General features: G+C 51.0%; 1 pseudogene; it reads left to right on the forward strand.

Annotated features, from left to right (window-relative positions):
* Window positions 1-9,611: 9,611 nt before the first annotated feature.
* Window positions 9,612-9,778, forward strand: LOC147683494 (small nucleolar RNA U3; annotated as a pseudogene).
* The last annotated feature ends 844 nt before the right edge of the window (window positions 9,779-10,622 follow it).

Genomic DNA, 10,622 nt, shown 5'->3' on the forward strand with positions numbered 1-10,622 from the left:
CATATCGGCCTAGGTGTCTCAGACTGCTTGGAGGTTGCTGGTTTAATCAATGATACGTGAAAGACAGGGTGTATCCGCAATGACTGGGGCAAACACACCTTCACATTCACTGGACCGATACACTTGGAAATCCGATAGGGGCCCATGAACTTGGGATGGAACACACTGTTCTTTCGAAATCGCATGTTCCTTGTGGATATCCAGACGAAGTCTCCAGTACGGTACAGTGGCCCGGGCCTTCTTTTCCTGTCAGCCGATGCCTTGTACTTTTTCTTGGCCTCTGTCAGGACAGCCTTTGAGCGCATCAATGCGTCCTTAATGCGTGCTACCCTGTCCGCCGTGGCGGGAATCCTGTTTTCTTTGAGAGGATGGAGAAATGGCAAGAACCTGGGATGCTGGCCATAGTTGCTATAGAACGGTGATGACTGGGTGGAGCTGTGAGTGGCATTGTTGTATGCTATCTCCGCTACCCATAGCAAGTCAACCCATTCCTCCTTACCCTGGCCCACAAAACATCGCAGATACTGCTTGAGCGTTTGATTCAGGCGCTCGGTTTGTCCATCCGTTTGAGGGTGGTAGCTGGTGGACAGGGCGGTTTTGACGTGCAGCGCTGTGCACCATGTTTTCCAGAACTGCGCCGTGAATTGCGACCCCCGGTCTGACACTATCACCCCTGGCAATCCATGTAGTTGTACCACATTCTTCAGGAGTAGTGACGCCAATTGTGGGGACTCTTTTGCAGGGGATGAAGTGTCCCATCTTCGTCAGATAGTCCACAACCACCAGGATCGCTGTCATCCCTTGGTCTACCGGTAGCCCCACCACGAAGTCCAGTGATATGTTATCCCATGGCCTATCCGGGGTCGGAAGTGGACGGAGGAGCCCCTTGGTTCGGCTGTGGTCGGTCTTCATGGTAGCACACGTAGGACACGCCTGTCCCCACCTCCTGACATCCACTCTCGTGGTGGGCCACCAGAAATGCCGTCCCGTGCTAGCCATTGTTTTTTCGAAGCCCAAATGACCTGCACATGGAGAGTCATGGCACCAGACAAATGCTTGTTTCCTTAATCTAGGCGTGGGTATCAGCAGGCACCTGCCTTTCAGGGGTATCCCATCCTTCACCTGCCATTCTTTGTGACTGAGGAGCCACCTTTGCCATGCGAATGACCGGATCCCTCTCTGGATTTCCCTCAGGAATGTGTCCGGCTGGATAACTCCCAATACCATCTGAGGGGGAATGATGGAATGTTCGGCAATAGGCATCGGCTCTTTAACAGCAGATTGGCGCGACAGGGCGTCTGCCTTCCGGTTTTCAGTCCCAGGCCGATACGTGATGTGGAAGTTGAACCCTGCAAAGAATATCATCCACCTCAACTGCCTGGGAGAAAGGTGTCTTGCGGCTGTCATGAACTGCAGGTTCCTATGGTCCGTATACACCGAAACCACATGCCTTGCCCCCATCAACCAATGCCTCCATTCGGTGAAGGCGTCCTTAATAGCGAGAAGCTCTTTCTCCGCTATGTGGTAGTTGCGTTCGGCGTCGTTGAGTTTACCGGACATGTACGCAACTGGATGAAGCACCCCTGTGTCCTGATTACGTTGGGACAGGATGGCCCCCAGCGCCACATCCGACGCGTCCGCTTCCACCACGTAGGGGAGATCCGGATCAGGGTGAGCCAACACCGGTGCCCTACCAAAGGCGTTTTTCAGGGCCTCAAAGGCTGCGTTCGCTTCTGGGGACCAGACGAACTCCTTGGACTTCCTCAGCAGCTGTGTGATCGGGGCCACCAACCCTGAAAATCCATCTATAAATCGCCTGTAAAAGTTGGCGAAGCCAATGAAACTTTGGACGTCTTTCACTCCTTGAGGCACCGGCCACTCTTTCACCTCCTTGATTTTGCGTTCTGCCATCTCCTGTCCGTCCGGACTCAGCATTACCCCGAGGAATTCCACAGATGTGACGTGGAAATCACACTTAATGAGTTTGCAAAACAGCATATTCTCCCTCAGCTTTTGGAGTACTGTAGAGACGTGGTGATATTGCTCCTCCTCATTGGACGAATAGATGAGGATGTCGTCGATATAGACGACCACGTATATATCCAATACCTCTCGAAATACCTCATTCAGAAAGTACTGAAAGGCTGCAGGGGCGTTGCACAGGCCGAACGGCATGACGAGGTACTCGAAAAGGCCGAACCTGGTCTTAAAGGCGGTCTTCCACTCGTCCCCGTCTCTCATGCGCACGAGATGGTATGCCCCCTTTAGATCCAACTTAGTGTAGATACGAGCTTTCTTGACCTGCTCCAAAAGAACACTGATGAGAGGCAAAGGGTACCAGTTCTTGATGGTGATTGCGTTTAACGCCCTAAAGTCCACACAGGCTCTCAGCTCCCCGTTGGTCTTTGGGATGAAGAAGAGAGGTGAGGCGGCCGGGGACTTGGACGGACGGATGAATCCTAGCTTGAGGAGTTTATCTAGGTACCCCCTGAGATGCACGTTTTCTGGTTCCGTCAGGGCATACAGCCTGCCACTGGGAACGCTTGCTCCGGGCACCAGGTCGATCTGGCAGTCAAACAGTCTATGCGGCGGGAGTACCTCGGCCTTGACTTCATCGAAGACGTCCTCGAAGCTGTGATAGTGCAGAGGGAGTGCCACATCTTTCTCAGCCGCTGAAGCCACCGTCTGTCTCCCGTTCTCTTCTACGTCAGGGGATTCGGGTCGCATTCCACAATGCAGTGAGCAATATGGTGACGTAATTTCTATGCGATGCGTTGGCCAATCCACCGAGGGGTTGTGCTTCTGTAGCCACGGCAATCCCAATATAACACCATATTGGGGGCTCTGATGATGGTAAAGTCAATTTGTTCCAAATGGTTCCTTCCATATCTCACCGGAATGACCCCCGTGTGTTGCCCGATGGGCCCCGTCACCAATCGCCTTCCGTCTACAGCATAGACGTCTTCGGGTACGTCTTTGGGAAGAAGCACTAGCCCTAGCCTGCATGCCTCGTTGTAGTCCATAAACTTGCCTGTGGCCCCTGAATCCACCATGGCTACAACGGGTATCCACTGGTCGTGCACTCCCACGTGCACCGTGAGAAATAGATGTCGTTGTCCTTTCGTGACAGAGTTGGATAGTGAAGGGATGGATGCGTGACTCCGAGATGCCCCTTCATTGGTCTGGGAGTCCTCTAGTTTTCCGCCGGTACATCCACCACGGCTGTTACCGACCGGTTGGTCCGATAACGTGAGGTCTTCGGTTTGGCAGGGCATTCACGTACGTAGTGGCCTTTTTTGCCACAATATAGGCACAATCCTTGTTTACGGCGTGACTCTTTCTCCGTGGCTGTGAGACTTGCTCGTATCGCGCTAATGTACATGGGTTCTCCCTTGGATGCGGAGTAGGGTTCGGGGCTTCCCACTGTCACATTTGATGGAAGGGCTCTTCCTTTTCTCCCATGATCCCCCTTTCTTTCGTTTAGCCTACGTTCCAACCGTAATACCAGGTTGATAAGACCTTCACATGTCTTGGGTTGGGGGTCAATATGAGCCACGGCGTCTTTGAGCTCATCGCACAGCCCTTGATGAAAGAGCGCCGTTTGTTTAGCAACAAGCCACTTGGTTTCCGCAACCAACCTCCGGAATGCGTTGAGATACTGTACCAGGTCGTTGGATCCCTGTCTCAACTTGAGCATTTCACGGTCTGCCGTGTACGAGTCTGCCCTTCGGTCGAATACCTTCAGGAATTCTTCGCGGAAAGCACCCCAGTCACATAAGATGGGGTCGTCTCTGCTCACCAGAGGCACGGCCCACTGTGCCGCATTTCCAGCCAAATAGGAAATAAGGAAAGCCACCCGGGCCTGACTCGTGGGGAACGCCTTGGGTTTGCACGACAGATGTAGTGCCACTTGTGAGAGGAATACCTGTACCGTGTTGGGGTCCCCACTGTATCTCTCTGGTGTTGCCAAGGGTATGGCAACCGGCATCTCCACGACTACCGCAGGGTTTTGGTTCGTGAGGGAGTCGCTGGGTGTGAGCGGGTCCAACTGTATAGCATCCAGTCTGGCTTTTACATCGGCAGTCTCTTGCCTGGAGGCTGCCAATTCAACTTGCATAGCAGCTAACGCAACCAGCACATCATCAAGTGTTGCCATGTATGTTTATCGACCAGGAGACAGTTAATGTTATAATGTCGGATATTTTGTAACATCCTGATCGTCTCAGGATCGTTAACAGACACGATAATGAGGACGCAACCACTTGTGTACGGTTAGTTATTTTAATGAAGGCAAAAATAATACAATAAGTAAACAAATGTTATAGACACTGGAATCCTCCAGTCTATCCACGTTACCAACCCACAGCACGGATGGTCCTAACCGTCCTCTGCAAATACGCCGGTCCCGGCGTATGCCAACAGAGGGCAGATATGCAATGGCCGAAAATTCCAATCGGTATGCTGTGAGGGGCACGAAGAGTGATGGGGGGAACAGAGGAGACAGGGAAACACCCAGCCGGGGTCTCTACCTGAAGGGAGCAGCCGCTCGACCTCTTCCTCGTACTGCACCGGGACGCGAAGTCACCACCGGGTGCTGCGTCACCGATGCCCAAATCAGAGTATGGTAAAGGGATCGAGAGCAGCCGCTCGATCGATCCTGTGGACTTCCTAGACTGTAACGCGGAAAACACCTCCTGGTGTGCGTTACAGCTGGTACTCCCTGTATCTCGGGTCGGGCTGGGAGCTACGGCTCCTACCAGCACACGTACCAAGACGCCTAGACTCAGCCGAGTCAAGGCGAAGCTCAATGGTTGTCCGGTAGAGCTTCCGGGTCAGGAACAGGTTAAGCTTGGCAAGACACGGCCCAGGGAGTAACGACTCGACCTATCTCCGTTCTTGCCTGACTGGAGTACCTCTTCGGAACGCTGCTCTTCACGAAGCAGGTATGTCGGTGGAAACACAATATCCGACAGTGTTCTTCCTCTGGGTTCCTCCTTTTATAGGGCGTGTTTCCTTGAGTTATGTAACGGCTCTCCCTTTTACATAACATCTTACTCGCTAAGCATCCTGGGATTCATAGTCCGTCTTTTCCTGGTGCCGGTTTACTCCTTCCCGACGGGAATTCTTGACACTACTCTAATAGGCTTTGGGATCGCTAGGACTTGACTACTGAAACTTCAGATTACTAGCAGGAGGCCTAGGGAGATCGGGTGCAGAGTGTGCACTCTCACGCGGGATGCGGGACAAAGTCTATGGATGCTAGATTTCGTAAAGTTAGTGTTATCGGACGAATCCGACTAGGTAGAGCTGAAACGAAAAAGGATCTGGACCTTTGGATAGCAAAGCTATGCTGGAGCACCGAAATGCTGAGTTTACCTAGCCCAGGGGCTGCGGATGCATAGGTCTGGAAAGACGTCGGGAATCCTCGTTGCAGTCTATGGAGCCTGAAAGAAGAAGTTGCTGGCAGGCGACCAGTGAAGAGATTCAGAGCGATCCAAGCCTGGATCGAAGATGGAAGACACCTGTAAGCAGAGGGGACCAATGTTCCCTCTAATTATTTTCCTCTGTGTGCGGCAGAGTACGGTCTGTGTGCGCTGCAGCTAAGGCTATGTGCACCAAGAACCTGACCGCGTGTGTAGACCAGGGCTTTGAATGGGGTGAAAATACTTGGTGATCTTTCAAAGGCGCGTAACCGATGCAATTAAAGGTGTCGCTTAAAAGCAATTACGCAAAAAATATGTGTATCGCATAGTGTGCCACCTTACTGATATTTTGCTGCTTCTGTCATTGCATCCAGATATATAATACAAGTAACATTACACCTACAAGAAGCCAAGACTATTGGCTTTGTCAATAGTTGTTAAGAAATAAAAAGCATTTTGGAACCATAGCTAGACCTATACAGTGTCATCATATATTGGACTCCCAATTTATATACTATCAACTCGCGTCTTTCTGAACAATACCATTGGACCTGTCATATTGATGGACCAAAACACTCCAATGATGTGGTGCTCTGGAAATCATTTCAGGGTTAGAAGGGTGAGCTGGATTGGACCCTTCCATAAAATAGGAAACGGAGACTGTATTATTGCCATTTTTCAGCATCCAAATATGGTAAAGGTCCGCCTTTTTACCATTCAGGCCAGCCATCAACACCTGAATGATTTTGAGGAGAAGATTACAGCTGCCCCCTAGGCTACCCTTATAAACCTCCAGTACCAATCCTTTTTTGGAAACAGGGCCACCAACAATTCTTCCAACAAAGAAATCAAAGACAGAGCTTATCTATACCCTGTTCAAAATGATTTGCTCTTCTCTGATGCCTCGGTAAACAAGACTGACAGCAGGTGGACACTGTGATCCTTGAGAAATCTAGTTGGATGAGGGATAAAGATACAAGGGGTAGCAGCAGTGTAAGAAACCAAGTGAAAGATGTCTTGATAAGATTCTAAACATGAGATCTTGGAATGTAGCAGGGTTCAAAAATAAAATTAGTAACAAGTAATGGCAAATGTATATTTACTCAGTGCAGCTGCTGTTTCTACAAGAAATGTGGCAGGCACAGAATTTTAATATTGATTGATGTGTCACAATATATTCTCCAGCAAAACCCTCACTCCAGGGGAGGGCCAAAGACAGCTTGGCAAAATTGATATCCATTACTGTCCCAGTAACTAAAGAAAATCTATACAAAACCCCATTCTTTCAACCGGCTCTTTTGCAGATGGATATGAAGCAAACATTTGTATTGATAAACTTTTATGATAATGTTTTTAATAGTACAAGGACAGAGACATGGAAGGCCTTGTTGCTGTGCTTGAGAATTCTGTAAAGGATATGAGCCAAATTGTATTTTTGTTTGGATGGGGGATTTTAATATTAATAAATGTCGATTTTCAGGTTTCGACATTTGTGGTTATGCTGATAATTTCGGAACCAATCAGGGGGCCCCGCCAGGGTTACTGGAAGAATGCTTGCCTTTAGAATACCAGGCGGCGCGGAGTCATCTCAGAGGCACTTTAGAATACCAGACAGCGCCTCAGAATCCCAGGCAGCGCTGTGTCACCTCCGAGGTGCTTTACAATTCAAGATAGCGCTGTGCCATCTCCGAGGCACTTTACAATGCCAGGTGGAGCTATGCCATTTCAAAGTACTAGGAGGCGTTGTGCCATGTCGAAGCATGTGGCACGCGCCACGGAGGGCCAATCCCGAGAAGGCCAGGAAGATTTAAGAAACCAGTCAAGAGCTTGGTTCAAAGGGAGGGTTTGGTGGCTGTTTGTGAGGAGACGACCCGCAGACCCCTACCAAGAGGCCGTCTTCCCCCTCTCGTACCTTGTCCGGCACCCCCGGGACTGACTTCATGTCATCAAAACGCCGCAACAGAGACAGGAAGCCGAACACCAGCCATCACCAACGAAACCCCGCCCTTCTCTCACCTACACGATCCAACCAGAGCGACAGGGCAGGAGGAACCTTATCACGCTGACCCCGGAAGTCCCGCCCCACAGGCAGAGCCAGCACAGGATAAAAACAGGGATTCAACACAACACGCCGTCGGAGTTTCGTGGCAGGACCCTCTGGCTGGAGACGGAGACGGAGAAAGAAAACAGACGTGCGAGGAAGAAGTGTGGACAGAGGAGTGGTGGAGTCCCTCGGAGGTGGCTGGAGAGCGGCCGTAACTCACTTGGAGAGTTACGGCGGACCGCGTGAGTGCCTTTTGCCTTCTTTATCCCTACTCATTAGGAGTCCGTGTTAAAGTCCCTGTACATATTCCCTCTCTTCATAGTCTCACCGCCCCTGCACTGTATTATACGTATATAGCACCTCACTCCAAGATCCCTTCCGTTACTCTCACGCCCCACCCCAGCACCCTCTCTATTTTCCCGACCTATATTCCGTACTCCCGGTACCTTTCTTCCCGCACTGTCTCTTTCCGGCCCTTCTTACACTACCCCGGTGACGGTGAACAGTTAAGTCTCAGTACTTGCTGGATAGGACTAACGGTCCCTTGTTTTTCCTCTCTTCCGGTCCTCCTGGGAACCTCCCCGTCATCGGAACCTTCCCCGGACCATCGGCGGACGCCGAGAAGCAAGAGAAGTCCCGACGCGGAGTCCATCGCCTGGAGCCACACCTTCCGCCTGTTGGAACTATCTGTACTGTGCTTTCGTAATAAAAACCCACTATTGCCCACTACATACGGCCTCCTCGCCTGCTTTTCCGGCCCGCTACGCTCACTCCCCGACACTGTTGCTAGCGCGAGATCGCTTGGAAGTTCAAGAGGTGAACGCGCCTGCTGAAGAGATTGGGCCCCTCTTGCTGGTTGAGTCCGGGAAGGGCTAAATCTACCTTTCATCCTCCCCAAGTCGAAAAAAATGAACATTTTTGATTTGAATGTATTTTTAGTCATATTTGTGTAATAAAGATTAGACCTGCCTGATGTGGGCATTATAGTTCTGTATAACAGATAACTTGAAAAGAGGTGGTATTTCTGTCCTAAAATCAACGCATCGTTTATTAAGTAAGTTTGATACTGACACATGTAAACTCTGTAAGATAGCCAGTGAGGTTACTGTAGCGCATTGAGGCACGCCATACTGTAGTTATGTAGTGCTTTACATCCCTGTCGAGGTGCTAGAGTGCACTGGTGACCTGACTGCACGCTCCTCCGTGGCAGTGGGGCTGTGGATGGAATAGTGCGTGTCTGGCCGGTGACGTAAGTGGGTAGTTTTTGCTGCTCTCTTTTCACTGTGCACTCTCGTGAGTGAGGTGAGACGGAGGGAAGGCAGGACACTTAGGCATTAGTATGCTAGTGCCTAGAGTCTAGGCACTAGATGGAGAAGTGTGATTATAGTGTGGCCTCTGTGGGAAGGACGCAAGAGTGTGTGTCCTTGGCAGAGACAGCTCAAAGCACATCACACCAAGCATCCAACAGCCCCAACTCCTGGGTGTAGGAGACCGTTGTGATAAAGATGTGTGGTGAAGGTGGGCACCTACTGTCTCCAAAGAGGTCTGCACAGAGCGTGCTTACATTATTGTCACCCTTCACGTCACTTTCTCTCTCTTTCGATGCCTCTCTCACGTCTGTCGAGTGCACCAGAACCCTTCCCCGGGTGCACCTGGAGTAAACATAGCATTTTGGACCCAGACAGTAACCATTATAGGTGCACAAGGGACAGGGGGAGAAAGTGAGTGAAAAGAGAACGAGAAGGGAGAGAGAGACAAGTATGGTGGGAGGGCAGTGAGAAAGAAGAATGGAGGAGGAGAGAATTGAAGAAAGAAGGGGTGGGAAACAAACAGCTAAAGGGGCCAATGTCATCTGCCTTCAGCCCGCACGGGCTTTTAGCCGCTGTCGAGATGCGTTCCCGCAGGTGTAGTTTCACTTTTGAATTTGTTGGTTAGGTTTGTATAATTCTCGTGAGTGCTGTCTTTCCATGTCACTCTCTGTCACTGTTTCATTCTTCTTGCTGTCTGCCTCGGGTTCTCTCTCTCCATCTCGTTGCCTCTGTCTCGCAGGCTCGCTCTGCACCCTCGTACTTTCCCTCACGTCACCCTCCCACCTAAGGCTCCTGTCTACACACCTGTCCGTATGAGCTGCAAACGTTTATTTACAGACTAATCTTTCACGGATCATTTCTACAGCGCTTAACTGAAGAAATGCATTTCAAAAGTGTCTTGTTTTCGAGCGAGTGGAGAGTGTCGCATTAAGGCAGCTGCTGATTTCTATGGGTGACCGTTCATCTCTCCTTTACAGGACAGCTGGAGGAAGGCAACAGGAGGGGTCACAAGCAGCCCCGCAACTGAGCGCAATTAAGAAAAGAAAAGCAAAGTCAAACACGACGTGTGCTTTATCACACGTCGTGTTTGACACACTGCATTCTTTTTCTTACAGTGCACAGCTGCGGGGTTGATTGTGACCCTTTGAGTTAGTATTCGCGTTATTCACGTTAATTGCACGAATACTAATTCAGAGAACCACAATCAGCCCCCCAGCTGTGCCCTGTAAGAATCGTCGTCTCCCGCAACGAGGAAATGGCAGTGTTTCGCGCCGCTCGCATTGTAAAAGAGACGGCGCGAACGGTGTCGCAGGAGTGCGCGCTAAATACAGCACTCTGCGCGCTTAGGGGGACTTCTGTGCGCGCGCGCTCACCCGCGCAGCTTGTTGGGAACAGTGGAGGGGACCAAGTTCTGAATCACGAGCCAGTGATTAGATGGGCACCAGGATGGCACCGGATGGAGTCACCTCGACCAGGTGAGTGGGCGACGCTGGGCTCTGCAGTCTCACGGACCAGGAGGCGTTGTCGGCGACCAGGATGGAGGTGCGAGCTGTCCCACGATGGTATCTGCTGTCGACGTCGCTGGACCCAGGATTGGGGCAACAAGTCTTGGCAAATGCAAGCCCACGCGGTGGATTTAAAATGGCGTTTGGAGAGGACCAGGAGATCTGGTGGATGCTGGGGGGCTGGACTTCGGTGCTGTAGCTGCTCAGAGTTAGGGCTTCTCGAACCCCAAAGCACTCACTCGAGGATCCCTCGGCGGTCGTGCTGGATAAGCGTCATGCAGTTCTGAAGATGGCCGGTCCCTCGAGGTCTCGTCTTACCCACGGATCTCAGCTGAGCTGA

Source organism: Lissotriton vulgaris, chromosome 11, assembly GCF_964263255.1.
Source record: "Lissotriton vulgaris chromosome 11, aLisVul1.2, whole genome shotgun sequence".
NCBI lineage: Eukaryota > Metazoa > Chordata > Amphibia > Caudata > Salamandridae > Lissotriton > Lissotriton vulgaris.